The sequence below is a fragment of the Daphnia pulicaria genome, unplaced genomic scaffold (assembly GCF_021234035.1).
Source record: "Daphnia pulicaria isolate SC F1-1A unplaced genomic scaffold, SC_F0-13Bv2 h1tg000168l, whole genome shotgun sequence".
NCBI lineage: Eukaryota > Metazoa > Arthropoda > Branchiopoda > Diplostraca > Daphniidae > Daphnia > Daphnia pulicaria.
Window position 1 is genome coordinate 37501 of NW_025804855.1, and position 4786 is coordinate 42286.

The following is a 4786-nucleotide window of genomic DNA, read 5'->3' on the forward strand; positions in this document are numbered from 1 at the left end:
GAAAAGAGAAGCCGTCACACCGTCGAGGCGTGGCGGCTCTCAAGTGGGTTGGTCGGGCGTGTCGTGATGACTCGCGACCGTAAAAAATTCCCACTCAAATTCTCCCATTTCCGACGACGGTGTTTGGCAACGACTCTCTCGCCCGGCCTCTGGTCGGCGCGAGAGAGGAGTGAGCGAGACCCGTCGATTCGAAAAAAAGCCGTCACACCGTCGAGGCGTGGCGGCTCTCAAATGGGTTGGTCGGGCGTGTCGTGATGACTTGCGACCGTAAAAAATTCCCACTCGTCGAAAATTTTCTAAGTCCCAACTTTGAAAACGACGGTTCCTGAAAGTCGGCTGGCGGTTGGATGGGGCAATGTCCCCGTCCAATCGCTAAAAATGAGCCGGAAAACGGAGACATTATGCGGCGGAACATTAGTGGTTTTCCTTAGTATAGAAGAGGTCTCGATTCCTAAACTCGGAAAAATTTTCAGAGTCCCAAAAATTTTCGAAGTGTCGAATAGTTTGGTTTCTCGAATTGAAAATTTTTTTCAAATTTGCGACATTACGACAAGCAGCGATTGTAAAGCCCGGTCCAAATTTTTCAAACGAGTCTTACTTCTTGTTAGTCCGCCTGGCCGATACCAAAGAATGGCCGACCGTCGACTATCGGGCGAATAGACGGGTGAAAGAAATAAAGTCGAAGCCGGTGGTTGGATAGATATCGAAGGGAAGGCGAAAGAGGCGAAAAGGAAAGCGCGAAATTTCTTTAGTAGCTTCGACGCAAAAACTTTGGTATCGACGGGGAGCTTTGGGAAATGAAACGAAGACGCAGAATGGGAAGTTGTCCGGTTCGGCGTTAGTTGTAGTTTCATTTCCACCGTAGCTGAGCTCCTTTCCGCCCGCCACTTCACATGATTTTAGTTTCGATTCCGTTCGATCGCGCTTGCACTGTCTTTGTTTTTTTTTCACTGCTTGGATCGCGGCTTTGCTCTAACCAGTTTAGCCCCATGCGATCAAAAAGTCTTAAAAAAAAAAACCGTTGAACGGAGACGAACTCGATGAGCTGTCGGTGTGTGAAATATCATTCCTTCGGTAAAACCGTTTTCGAAATTTCCGATGGTCGGTATATGTAAAAATATATCCGAACCGCGATGTGGACGGGAATTCAAACGCCCGCTTCACCGATTGGTGCGACAGCTGAGAAGCTCGTCACTCGATCCAACGACTCTTGGTCGAAAAGTTCAGAAGAGGTGCGCGCGTCAAACATTTTTTTGGTTTCGGACGTTTCGTTTCTTCGGCACGTGTGGTTTGTCTGTGGCCGTCTGTGAGAGAAATCGGACGCTTGTTCTTTGTTATTTTACCGTAACAAGACAAGACGGGAAAGATTCTTTCTTCCAAACTTACGGCATCATAACCATCAGCGTTTACCGTCAGCGACGATACGGAAGAGAAAAGAAAATGGTGCGCGTCTTTTCACTTTTTGACACCGTATCAAAAAAAATTACCGTTCAGGCGGAAATGTGTGTGTGTGTGTGTGAGCCGAGAGATAAAAAATAAAAAAGCCACCAAACAGAACGCTTTCAAATTATTTCGTGCGGCGTGCGCATATTTCACATTTTGCCGTTTGACGGAAGCTCGTTGTGTGGAACACAGAAGTGGAGATGGACGGAGTTGAAGGGGGGCGAAGACGGCCCGGTCGGACAAAGTCAAGAGATTGAAATATACGAGAGAATTGGGTGGAAGTGATGGCAAATCTATAAAATTCAAAAATCGGATGAGATGCGAGGACCGCAAAATGTGGCGTCGACTCTGACTCTCTTTTACTACGAACTTCCCTTCGACGGAAGATATCGAGAGCTGAGCTGAGCGCCCGCTGAGTATGGCCGGCGTAATTACAAACGAGTTACGGTTGGAGCTATATCGATTGTACGTATCCCGAACGTTCATCGAACAAGCCAGATCAACTCGGCGCCCGGTAAGATGTACGCTCAGTTATGGCCATGACACACGAAGGGAGAATTCAAACGGCTGTGAGTGTACGGCCCGCCCGGAGTTGTGTGTAGGCAGTGACCTCTCAAGAAAAAACGTAAAAAAATTTTTTTTGACAGTCACCGGTCTGCGACAAGTAATCAGTACGAAACTTGGGTGCAATGCAAAAAACATTTTGAGAATCCTTGCTTGACAACAACGAATCTAACACGATAAAAAAACGATCCCCATCGGTGTACCGCTTGCTTTTCTCGCGCTTCGGCGCAGAATCGCTTATTCAGCTGCCCTTGGAATATGTTCGTTTCGTGCATACTTGATCTCGGTCATTCTTCGGTGAACTCTTAAAGAATTGCGCACTTTTATAGGGGTAGTCTGGTTGCTTGTCTCGACTTGAAATGATTTGTTTTTTTCCGCCCATGACTTTCTATACGATGCCTCTATGCTGGCCTCTGACCGCGGTTGTTCCGAGTTTTCTCTTTCTCTTCGAAAGTCTTTGCGGAAAATTCTGCCTCGTGTGACCGTTGAGCGGTGAGGTGTGTGTGTGTGTGTGTGTCGTGCGGGGTGATGCGAGAGTGTGCCTCGGCGGTGGAAAAATAAAAATAAAACTCTGAGCCCACAAAAATTTAAAAGATGTATGCTTGTCAGCTTAGTAAAGCAGGCTTGACTTATGAGCATACAGCACGCCACATATGACCGTCGAAAACCGTAATACGGGAAAAAAAGTTGATGAATATATCAAGACCGGTCGAATGAATCCGATTCACTTTGGGCTCATAGACCGTTGAATGGTCTTTGACTTTGGAAATTGAAATGAAAAAAATCCAACAAACGGATCGGATCGGTGTTTCTCTTCACTGGGACTCGCTGTGACACGCCAGGCGTTGCGATCAAAAATTTTAGTTTCCGAAGAAAAAGAAAAAAAACGAAAAACGTGTTGATTTGGTGTGTGTTTGGTGATGCGTGGGCGAAATAAAAACCCGCAACTCGCCGGATGCATATCAAACAAACATACACGAAATACCTGGTTGATCCTGCCAGTAGCATATGCTTGTCTCAAAGATTAAGCCATGCATGTCTAAGTACAAGCCGCTAGACGGCGAAACCGCGAATGGCTCAATAAATCAGTTATGGTTCCTTAGATCCACTCCATCCTACTTGGATAACTGTGGTAATTCTAGAGCTAATACATGCACTCGAGCCTCGACTGCGGGCTTTCGGGCTCGCAGAAGAGGTGCTTTTATTAGATCAAAACCAGTCGGGGCCGGGCTTTCGGGCTCGCGCACCGTACCAATTTTGGTGACTCTGGATAACTTCACGCCGATCGCACGGCCTTCGCGCCGGCGACGTATCTTTCAAATGTCTGCCTTATCAACTGTCGATGGTAGGTTACGCGCCTACCATGGTTGCAACGGGTAACGGGGAATCGGGGTTCGATTCCGGAGAGGGAGCCTGAGAAACGGCTACCACATCCAAGGAAGGCAGCAGGCGCGCAAATTACCCACTCCCGGCACGGGGAGGTAGTGACGAAAAATAACGATACGGGACTCTTCCGAGGCCCCGTGATTGGAATGAGTACACTTTAAATCCTTTAACGAGGAACCATTGGAGGGCAAGTCTGGTGCCAGCAGCCGCGGTAACTCCAGCTCCAATAGCGTATATTAAAGTTGTTGCGGTTAAAAAGCTCGTAGTCGGATGTCTGTCTTCGGCCGGGCGGCGCCGCTCTGAATCAAGGGTGTTGCGTTTCACGCTCTGGGAGCCCGGGTGTCAAAGCCCGACTCTCTTCACGGTCGGACAACATCGCCGGAGTGGTGGTCGGTGCGTCGTTGTTGTATCTGCGGCCAGAGTTGGAAAGTTCTTTCGGGTTCTTTTTTAAATTTTGGTCGTAGTTGACTCGATTCGCTCCACCCAGTCAATCGTTCGGGGTGCCCTTCACCGGGTGTCTCGGGCGGCCGGCAACGTTTACTTTGAACAAATTAGAGTGCTCAAAGCAGGTGTATCCCAACGCCTGAATATCGCAGCATGGAATGATGGAATAGGACCTCGGTCCGATTTTGCTGGTCTTTTACTTTTGGACCCGAGGTAATGGTCAATAGAGACGGACGGGGGCATTCGTACTGCGGCGACAGAGGTGAAATTCTTGGACCGCCGCAAGACGAACAACAGCGAAGGCATTTGCCAAGAATGTTTTCCTTGATCAAGAACGAAAGTTAGAGGTTCGAAGGCGATCAGATACCGCCCTAGTTCTAACCATAAACGATGCCAACCAGCAATCCGTCGGAGTTACTCCAATGACTCGACGGGCAGCTTCCGGGAAACCAAAGTCTTTGGGTTCCGGGGGAAGTATGGTTGCAAAGCTGAAACTTAAAGGAATTGACGGAAGGGCACCACCAGGAGTGGAGCCTGCGGCTTAATTTGACTCAACACGGGAAACCTCACCAGGCCCGGACACTGGAAGGATTGACAGATTGAGAGCTCTTTCTTGATTCGGTGGGTGGTGGTGCATGGCCGTTCTTAGTTGGTGGAGCGATTTGTCTGGTTAATTCCGATAACGAACGAGACTCTAGCCTGCTAAATAGGTGACGGGTTTTATCAATTGAAACCGAAGGGAGTACGGAGGCGTCGGGATCAGGTGGCGGCGATTCGGGTCTCGGTGGGACTGGTTCCTTTAGTGAGGCAATCTCTCGGCTTGGTTTCGTTGTGCTTTGTTCGTCGGGTGTACGGCCTTCACGGGTTGGTTGCCTGGCGGATGAGGTATGGCGGGGCTTTGTCGGGAATGTCTCGCGGGGGCTGGCTCTATTGTTATTCGGTCGTCGTC